This window comes from Nanorana parkeri, unplaced genomic scaffold (assembly GCF_000935625.1).
Source record: "Nanorana parkeri isolate BGI_ZX_2015 unplaced genomic scaffold, ASM93562v1 scaffold248, whole genome shotgun sequence".
NCBI lineage: Eukaryota > Metazoa > Chordata > Amphibia > Anura > Dicroglossidae > Nanorana > Nanorana parkeri.
In genome coordinates, this window is record NW_017306516.1 from 2,354,875 (window position 1) to 2,365,746 (window position 10,872).

The 10,872-nt window shown below is 44.3% G+C and overlaps 1 protein-coding gene across 2 annotated transcripts in view; it reads left to right on the forward strand.

Moving 5' to 3' along the window:
* The first annotated feature begins 2,252 nt into the window (after positions 1 to 2,252).
* Positions 2,253 to 10,872, forward strand: part of PLS3 (plastin 3) — a 90,477-nt gene continuing 81,857 nt past the window's right edge. The window contains exon 1 of one of the 2 annotated variants that reach the window (XM_018556708.1): positions 2,253 to 2,365. The gene's annotated coding sequence lies outside the window, so the exon portion shown is untranslated. The remainder of the gene's footprint in view (positions 2,366 to 10,872) is intronic. The other variant, XM_018556709.1, reaches the window with a different exon arrangement.

The window sequence follows — 10,872 nt, forward strand, 5'->3', positions numbered from 1 at the left end:
TTGGATGCAACCGAATACACACAATTTTCTCCAAATTTGCATTTTGGAACTAAATGAAATGTAAAAGTCTACTGTGCGGCTCAGTCACTAGTTGAGCAATAATGCTTTGTGAGCCTCATTTGGGCAATTTGCTCGATCTTACCTCAAATATGCTGAACTGCAAACAGATTGGGTTCAGAATGAATTCATGGTTTCCTAGAACCTGAAGCTCACCCCTAGCAGACTGGAGCACAGTTTGCATTCACTGATTCTGCATTGGTGAGTTATTTTTATGCTGGATTTCTCCAGCATAAGCATTTGCGCGATATCGCGCGACAAATCGCGCAAAATGCAAGTCGTGCCACAAACGCGCGATTTGCAAATTGCCAAGTGTGAATGGGGCCTTAGGAGAATGATGCACTTTTTCATCTGCATACCTCAACTTCTTATTGAAATATTGTTATGTAACTTTTTAGTTATTGTATACCAATATTTATAAAATACGTATTTATTTATATTTCTCCCAGTATTGTTTTCAACCATTCTGAAAGGAAGTGGTCTTGTTGTCCTTTATTTAGAGGAAATCTCATTTCCTTTTTAATCATTCCTTCTTGTTTACTATTTATTTTACATTTCCCCCCAATGTTTCCCCATTTGCAATAATCATCTTTTTTGTTTGTTTGTTCTTACTATTCTCCAAGACCAACAACCTTCAGCTAGTATTACAAATGTGCTCCCAAATGAACCCTACACTTTTCATTAGGGATGGACCAATACTAGTATCGGTGACGAAACCGAGTATTCGCCCCAATACCAGAACTACCGGTATCAGGAAGCCGGGCAGCAAGTCATTACATGTTGCCTGATTGGCCTTGAAGCCGGCTCCATGCTCCCTTGTCACCAGGGAATATGGAGCTGGCTTCCCGGCCAATCAGGAAGCCGGGGGGGCAGGTAATGACTCGCCCACGGCTTCCTGATTGGCCTGGTAGCTGGCTTAATGCACCCTCGTCAATTGGTGACAAAGGGAGCATGGAGGCGGCCAATCAGGAAGCTGGACAGCGTGTAATTTGCCGCCTAGCTTTCTGATTGGTCGGGAAGCTGGCCAATTAGGAAGCCAGACGATGGGTCATTACCCACCCCCGATAGGCCAGAATGCCGGCTTCATGCTTCCTCACCTTATCACCTGGTGACGAGGGAGCATGGAGCTGGCTCCCCTGCTAATCGTGAAGCCGGGTGGCGACTTATTATACGCCTTCACCTAGACCAAAGCAAGCAATTAATCCTTGCAGTGCAGTAGTAGCCCCGCTGTAAAGGTTAAGAAAAATGTTACCTGGAGTTCTTCTTTAACCCCTTACCTGCTGCTGTACGTTTATGAATGGCGAACTGGTTGATGGGCCAGTGTGCCTGTGAACCAGCAGTCTTCACTCAGTGTGGCATGACCCGGTAATTGTCATTCAAACTATCACAGCACTGAAAAACAACCTTGCAATGACTGGGGTATAGACAGGGCCCATGACAGGGGGGTATAGACAGCCCTCCCGTACCAGGCCCCAATGACCACAGCATGGGGACCCAGCAGGTTGACCAGCCACCCTTATCACTTGTACTAGCCTGTATTCAACACACCATGAGTCCTGTGCTGAATGGTCTGTATTGGAGGGCAGGGGAGACATCAGGAGCCTAATATACCCCTGATGTCACCATAAAGAAAACCTGTCACCTTCAAATGCTGTTCCGAATGGGATTGTGAAGTAATAAAAAGTACAAAAATAAAAAAGTTTAAAACCATTCCTGCCGTCCCCACCATCTGATTTGAATGAACAGGAGTGCATAGGGCATGCACGTATATGTAAACGGGAAGGGGGGCTGCCAGGTAGGCTATATGGGGCACCACTATTCCTAATGCTGGCCCTGGGTATACACAACAAAATGGTTATGACAATGCATGTCAGCACGCTACCTAAAAAGAAAAAGTTTTGACTTTATATAAACTTTAACAAGCGGCCACCAAGCACGGCGACCCCACAATATGCCATGGGCGATGCCGGCGATGAAAGGCTCTCACAACCCGCAGCGCGCACACTCCTCACAAATGTGCGGACACACGACAAGCGCAGCCTCCACCATGGGTGTCTACAGCTTCCTACCCAATCAGCAGCAGCCTGACGGCGGATGGACAACACCCAGGACCAATGAGTGAGGCGGCTTGGCTCAGATAGCACGGTGTCCGCAGCCAGTGTTGGAGGAGCAGAGGGCGGGGCTCTGGAGTGCTGCTGTGTCTGTCTGGGGCTGTGCTGGCGGTGGGGAAGGAAGGTGATCGTGGAGAGGTGCTGGCTGGCTGGCTCTGGACACCTTCTACAGGCTGCGCTGGGAGGACAAACTTTCTGTAAGTCACACTCTTTTATGTGATTCCTGCATGGTTCCTATAGATCAGCCTGCATGACTAGTCATGACTGGCTGCCCCATCCTCTGGGATGCTGCTGCTGCTTCCATTTGGCAGCGATCCTACCTGCCTGCAATCAATTAACCTTGATAACTGCCTGTGTGTGCCTTGCCATGAGGAAGTTCTAGGAGTTGTGTGAAGCACTATGTATTTCTGTGATACACTACTACTCCTCCTCCATGGTTTGCATGCAGGGAGTGGGGAATGATGTGCTGTATGCTGTGTACACTACTACTCCCCCATGGTTTGCATGCAGTGAGTGGGGATGATGTGCTGTATCCTGTAGCAACCAATCAGGAGCTTCTGCAGTAAACTGATCCTAGTTTATATTCTTGCATGTTTCACCACTGCTTAGTGATTGGGTCCTTGTGGAATTATTGATATTACCTAGGACCATTGATCACAGGACATTAAATATATGCTGACTTGTATCTGATTTGTTTTCTGGTGGTTGGGACACATTTTTATACAAGTAGAGGTCTTGCCCTACCTTCACCTGGTAATATTCTTATTCTATAAAGCAGCGCAGGAAGTTTGTGGTTTAACTGATACAATTTTATTGGCTAACTTCAATTATTAAGGATGCAAGCTTTTGGGATACTTAAGATCCCTTTGTCAGCCTTTGCACATTTCTAAAAAGAAATCTAATCAACCCTGATAGCATTTTTAATAAATTAAGTTAGCCAAACATCACATTTTCTGTGCTAATTGATCGATTACATGGTGCAAGACCCCATAAAGTGGTGTAAAGAGTAGTATGCGAGTGTAAAGTGCTCTCTCTCCTCTAGCAAGTAGTCTAAAATGTTCTATCCTAAAGATATGACAACAACTAGAGAGAACCTCAAATGTTTGGCACCAGGTGTCATTTTTAAGGCGCACTGGGTCCTGAGATTTGTCCAGCCCTGAAATTAAAAAACCAAAAAAAAAACCAAAATGAGAGATCGAATTTTTTTTTAATCGATTAATTATAACGCACATACAGATCCAACTACATTGGCCTATACACATATAGCACAGCAATGAAGTAATAAAATGAACTAGGATCACACTAATCCAGCACGGTATTAATCTCACGTGCCCCACTCAATATGGCCGCTGCTGGGGGAGTGGGGCAACTCGGAATAATAACGTGCTGGATTAGTGTGATCCTAGTTCATTTTATTACTTCATTGCTGTGCTGTATGTTTATAGGCCACTGCCGCGGCTGGCGCTTGGGTAGAAAGTTTCTTGGGCAAACTCACCGGACCTCACAAGTGGCTCTGTCGGCTAACGAAGGGGGGAGGAGTCCGGTGACGTCACAGACATTGGCGTCACGGATATCAACGTCACCGGACTCATCCCCCCTTCCCTTCGTTAGCCGACGAAGCCACTTGGTGAAGGAGGGAGGAGTCCGGTGACGTTGATGTCCGTGACGTCGCTGGATCGCTGACGGGACTCCCAGAAGACGGCGGAGAGGTGAGTGTTTTCATTAGTGATCAAAATAATTTTAATCGATCAAAAAGTTTGTGTGTGTATATAAGTATGACCATGGCTTCTGTTGGTGTCCTATTAAAGATATTTCCAACTACTTCCTACCCTGCTGACACAACAGGAAGCCATGTCTAAAGTCAGCTAGACATGGTACGAATTTCAGCCAGTTCCTGAAGACCCGGCTAAAATGCGCACAGTGGTTGCTGCTGTCGGCACTCTTCTGACCGGTATCCTTTGACCGGCAGATCAAAGGAGCAGGTAGAGTTCTTGGCTGAATGGTGCTTGCAGCCAATCATTTGCAAGCTCCGTTTGGGGATTGACAGATTACAATAAAAACAGCGGGAGATTCCTCCGTCCATGCTCGTAAGCGTTGAGGGGGAATCTGTTAAATTTTCTTTGTTCAGCTGATAGGTTGAACGAAGAAAATATGTGAGTATACCCAACTTAACTCTCCAAATTCGGGTAAATTTACCGCTTAGTTGTCACCGGAGCATGCGCCCACATAGGAAGACTTTCCTGTTCTGGTTACAACTCAAACTTTTGCACTCCTTGACTTTCAGTCCCAGTGACAATGGACAGGTAGACAGAGTGAATCTCTGAAATGTGGATACAGACCTCAGCAAACGCATGACACGGTTTCTAACCCTGCATTCCATTTCTAGATGCACTGTCAGCAAACTGTTCCAGTGGGAAGAACTCTGCTTGCTATGGGTTACCAGGCTTTGTACATTCTCTGAGCCTTTTCTCTGTTTCGGTGTATAATTCTGTACAAGTTGTAACTAGTGTATCTGAAGAATGTTACATGGTGTCAAGTCATACAGTTTTGGCTTCTCTGTGGATAGGGTGTGGGGTGTAGTCAGAAGATCACATTTTTTTGTGTTTTTTCTTTTCCCCAAAGTAATATTTATTTATGTGTCTTCCTTGCTGATCAGACACTTTTTTTTTTTTCCATTTATTAAACAATCGGCACAATGAACTGGGCTGAGCTGGGAATCACGCTGGAAACTTTGCCCAAAGCTCCCTTTGTCTGTGATCCTGATATGGAGGACACATGATTTTGTTTTACATGTTCCTGGTGTTTGTCAGAACTTTTCAGATGCAGCTGTATTGCCAGTTGAAGATTAATAAACTCCAAATGTCTGCTTTCTGCCAGTAACAGGAAACCAGTCAGGACACACACATCTAGTGAATGTTATTATCAGCAGTTGAGCTAACGCTGCCCTTGAAGTGAGTTCTGATGTTGTACATTTACTGTGACAAATGTACCTCAAGGTATATCACATGTGCTGGGAAAATGTGTACAAAGTAGGTTGGGCAGTGTAGCCGTTGATATATCTCTCCCCCCCCCCAGAGGTTGTCTATGAAATGTGTTTCTGCCTCAAAATCCTCAACTCTACTCACAAAAAAAAAACTGTGTGTGCTGTTGATGAACATTTTAGACATGTTGTTGTGCTGCATTGAGCTTTTGATAGAATTTTGGTAAATGGCAAAATGCAACACAACACACCTAAAATTGAACATGGCGGATTTTTTTTTACAGCTCATTACCGTGTGCAGGTTTGGAGCCTCAGCTTGCACAAAACTGTCAGTGACGCCTCTCCCTCCTGGCCCAATCAGCTGCGGCAGGGGCATTCCACACCTCTTTGTTGCATGTAGCTGGCCGCAGCTGATTGGATCGGGAGGGGAATGTGTGACACAGTTTTGCTTGGGTTTGGTTGAACTCGATTTGCACCAAGCCACACACATCCCTAGTAACAACATGTCCTATTTTTAAAGTTTGGGTGGGGGGTTTGTGCATAAATGTTATCCATGCTGGAAAATGAATGATGTTAATTCTAGTGTGAATGAGCCCTAAAACTGTTTTTATATGCTAAAAGGTCTATCCAGTGAAGTCTTTTATTTATAGGTGCAGACGGGTGGGCACTCTCAGTCCCTGGTTTATGTCTTGGGTACTCATTGAGATCTTCTGCCTTAATATCTGACTCTATTTTGTTCACTTGGAAGCTTTTTTGTAGGAGGACTAGAAAACCTTTGGTTTGAAGGGCAAAAAAAAGGCCTCCTGGTTCTGTTGATGGGTAGATACCCATCCTCCAGCATCAGCCTTCTTTGCATCTCTAGGCATTTGGTCACATGACATCTCACAGCCCCAAAGAAAGACAGTTCTGGATCACTTCTGCTGTCAGATGGGAAGGTACAGGACAGGTAACTATATAATGCCCAGCATGTGTCACAGACTTGGTCCGGTTCTGATAAATGTCTGAATTGTAAAGTATCTCCACTCGGGGTCACCAGTTGAACATCTCTTATGAGGACTGGTCCAGAACACAAATCCTTCCGAGTCCTCCTTCTGGCTTTACAAGCTCCAGCACCTCCTGTTGCTGAATTTTACCCCAGAATCCATCCCTCTCCTCATACTAGTCAGGTTTTCTTTGGGTGGTAGGGCCAGGGAAGATCATTATTGGCCCGCATCTCGTATAGCTGTACTACCCTCTAGATCTGTGGTTCTCAACCTGTGTAACTCCAGGACCCACATTTGTCCTCGGTCATTAAGTTGTGACCAAAGTTTCACTGCAATGGAACACATGGCATTATGGTACCGTTCATTACGATGCAGGCAATGGAGCTGTGGGAGGGAGATGCGTTTGGCATGTCATTTAAATGAATGGCAATTCACTGCACCTTCCACAAATGTGCGGTAGGTGCGATTGCGTGGTACAATGTGTTGATCGCGTTGTACTAGTGTGAATGGGCGCTCAAAAACACTGACGCGCAGACACAATCTCACACACTCAGACATTCTCATACACACTCCAAAAACAAAATTATTATAATTTTTTTTTTAAATTCCACTCAGTCTCCCTACCATATGAGAACGGGAGTGGATCCTCAAGCTGTGTTGTGACGGAGCTCCATCCATATGTGAATCTACTTTTACAGCTCACACTGAGGTTCCTGGAACCAGAATCTGACATCACTCCGCTCCAGGCACATCTACAGGACACGCGAGGGAGCTGTAAGAAATCCACACATGAATGGAGCTCCCTTGCGGCCATAGCCCTAGCCCAACCCACTTCAAGCTGACACTACGCATCAGGCAGCATATTTTGAATGGTTGCTCAGCGTGAGAACTGACAGTGTTGCTTCAGGGGGAGGCTAAGGAGCCTCTCGCCAAGAAAAGTGCACGGCATGTAGCGACCCACTGAACACGGGGTTGCGACCCACATTTGGGTCAGGACGCAAAAGTGTTTGAGAAACATGACTCTAGATGGCTGTAATGGGGGTCGCCAGTAGAGGTGGCCCTGGGTTGGTGCGAACCCAGTTAACCTAAAACCTGCTAAAATCTGTGACCACTACTCTCCTCTCCCAGCTAAGTTAATGGTGGCCTTTGTAGCGGGGCATTCCTGGCCCCTTTGTGACCTATAGATGCGGGTTATGTGAATCTCCACAGCTGATTTGAGTTGGGAGGGGTAGTCACAATTTTGAGCAGGCTTGGGCCTACTTGTACAAACTGGTTTTGCACCATTCCCAGGCTCATCATTAGTCACTAGTAGTCTTCGGTAGCAGAAGGGTGTCCCTTACAATTGTACTGTATTTAAAAGTGCATTATCCATAAAACGTAAATAACAGATTGCATGCCTTGTATAGGAAGTGGTGTGGATTTGCTATAACACTTATTAGAAAAAATATGAAATACAAAAATGCCTAGATTGCGCTTATGAGCTTCAGAATTTTTGATATTTCTTCACCCCTGAATTAAAGGACTCATTTGTTTTTAATGTTAGTATTTTTGCCACATTTGCAATGAATAAGAGAAGTTGTACGACCAAAAGCATATTTTAATTGGTGATTTGTGGTCCTTTTTAACCTTGTAGTTTGCGTGATGTGCTTACACTACCCAAACGCGATAGGACTTCTGCCTGCCCTTGGACTGTCCATAATTATCACTACAGTTTCGAGTGATGAACAGTAGTGGCAATCTCTTCTGCATGGAAAAGGGAAGGATTGGGTCTAAGTGCACAGAGATAAGGCAATGAGTTCCATAATCACTTTGGCATTTAAAAGCCCTTTCTACAGCTATGGCCACTTTTAGAAGTAGGCTTTGGAGTAAAGTAAGTGACCCTGGATATTATAATAAAGTAATCGGCTATAATAATGTAGTAAGTGTCTTTAAAGAGTTCTATAAAATTGTGGTGGTGGTGGGGGCAGCCTGGCAGGCAGCGAGGGTAGTAGAGAACTTCGTTTTGCCTATGGCGATCTTTGACTGTTGTGACTGTGTGGAATGTGAATGACACCGCACCTTTCTTTCGGAATGCTTCATTTGATGTAACAAGCTAAGGTAGAAACATATACATACTTAGGAATGCCTTGCATGTCTAAAGTTGGCTTTACAGTAAATGGTCATCTTGAGGCAAGCCTACCTGTGCATAGCTAGAGATTGGGTAGTAAAAGTGACACGGTGCAACTTGAGTTGGTTGTAGAGATTTTCCAGGATATTGATCAGTTGGTTCCTTTTCTTTTCAGAAATATTGTAGTTCTGATTCGGGATGCTCAGATACTAAGACTAGACTAAAGAAAAACTTAAATGTTAGGAGGCAGCTGCCATTTTTAAGGAGCATTGGCTAACGGGGCTCCTGGGATTTGTGCATCCCTGTTTTAATGTAAGATTTGAGATATAGATATATATTTGCCATTTTTTTTTGTCTTGTGACAGTTTTTCTAAAACAATATAGACTAATTATTTCAGGACAGTGGTGGAGTGTAAGGTCACGGTCACAGATGCAACCCTGAAAATCATGAAAATGCCAAGTATCGGCACTGGTATCTGTGCATCCTTATTATGATGCTCGTTTTTGTGAGTTGGCCTGCAGAAGTAGGCCTGCAGAAGAAGGGTTAGTATTGCAGTCTGTGTATTTAGGGTTTCATATGGCCTCTTTATCGAACATGCTTAAAAAGAAAACCTAAACCTTCCTGTCCTATCCATGATGCCCCTTTTATCAAATGGAAGATTTGGGTCCCACTTCATGTTGCTGTGCATTACTGTGTAGTATTTTCTAGCATTCACATGCATTGCGTTTGGGCACCTCATGCTAAAGCATAGTGAAGGGCCAGAAATGGACCTGCAGATGTGTTTCAATGCAGCACACCACAATATGCTGTACAAAAGACCCTGTAATGCATACTTGTTCTACAGAAAACCAATGCCTAGGCATCTGGTCGTGAGATCTGAGCTGATGATGCTTAAGAACAGAGCTTCAGGCATAGCTGTAGGCCTGCAGATGAGGTCATTGCATATACAGTACCTCAGTGTGTTCAAATATTTGCCTGTCTTCTAGCAATTAAAAAGGCAGCAAATATGGCTATTTTCCAGTTTTGATCTTGATTAGTTTTACTGTAGATACTTAGTACACATTTTAGTCTTCCTCTCTTCCCACTTATTATGACACAAAGCTTATGTTGATGGTACATCCCGGTATCTGCTAGATAATTTATTTCAGTTTTCAAAAACAACACTACTGAAAAAAACAAAAACAAATGTCAATATTTTGAAATGCAGACAGAACCAGTTATGTTAAAGAAATCTGTATAGAAAGTAGCTAAGCATGACAGGCTGAGGAATGCCTAACGGCCAATTCACAACAGCAGCTGTGCTACAACGGACGGCTTCTGGTGTGCATGCCAGGCACCGCACTGACCCCGATGCAACTTTTTTTAGTTAGATATGTATTGAATTGTCAGTGACACTTTCAGTTCTATGAGCACAGCGCAGAGCGATGGGATTGTACTGCATCGCGGCCTGCTGCGCTGGAAAGTCACTCACGCAGTACTTTTTTTTTCAGCACACACCACTGGAACGCGGTAGTGTGAACTGAGCCTATTTGAAACTAAGCAAATTGCCTTGCCTAGCGTTTGGTTCACATGTGGTGTGAAACTGCCCCAAATTGGGTACCTGTTAGGTTTATTTCAGGTGTGGTTAGGAGTAGGGATGCACTGGTATAGTTTTTTCGGTATAGAGTACAGATATTTTTTTCCAGGACTCGCCAATACTGACTACCGGAAGTCCAATTAAGGAAGCCCGGCGTCGTCTAATGACTCGCCACCTGGCTTCACGATTAGCAGGAAAGCCAGGTGACAAGGGAGCATGGAGCCAGCTTTCGGGCCAAACAGGAAGCCAAGGGGCGGGTCATTACACACTACCCGGCTCCCTTATTGGTCGGGAAGCCGGCTCCATGCTCCTTAGTCACATGTCTCCCCATGTTTTTTATTCAACCAGCACACCCCAACACATCATGTTGGTGTGAACTTGGCGAATTAGAACACTGTGATTTACCTTGCCTTTTGCATTTGGCCTGCTTTGAAGAATGCAGCCGGTGTGAATGGCCCTAAAGGAACTTGGTGAAAAAGTAAAACTCCTGTGTGATTAGGCTCTGATGGGAGCAGCCATTCTAATTCTGCGGCAATAAAAAATTCTGCGTTTTTAGTTGCTGCCCTAAAGCAGTATGTGACATTCACATCAGGAAGGAATGATTGCATCAAACCCTAATCTCATAGCATTTTACAGAGGCGTATAGGCTTATGTAGTACATGGAAAACAGATCTATGTGCACTTTAATTATAAGCACTACTGAGGCTGAAAATATATTGTGCTGCATTGTTTTTTTTTCTCATGATTCGCTTTGTTGGAACAGGACTAATTGAAAAACTTTGTATTGTTGACTGTCTATTCATTTCACTTACATTGCTAAATGCAGCTCAATGCGTGGAAATTTGGGCAGTGTGAATGAGCACAATTTTATTTCAGAATGTTTAGCATGGAACAACTTTTGCTTTGAAGCTCGCCTTGTGAAAGTCCAGACGCCTGAATCCCTGTTCTTGTTACCCCTAGTAGGAAATCAGATTGAGCCTTTAATGCTTTCAGTGCAGTGTTAATGAATGAACTTAAGAATTTGATTGGCTGCTATAGACAATATATTGGGGGGGGG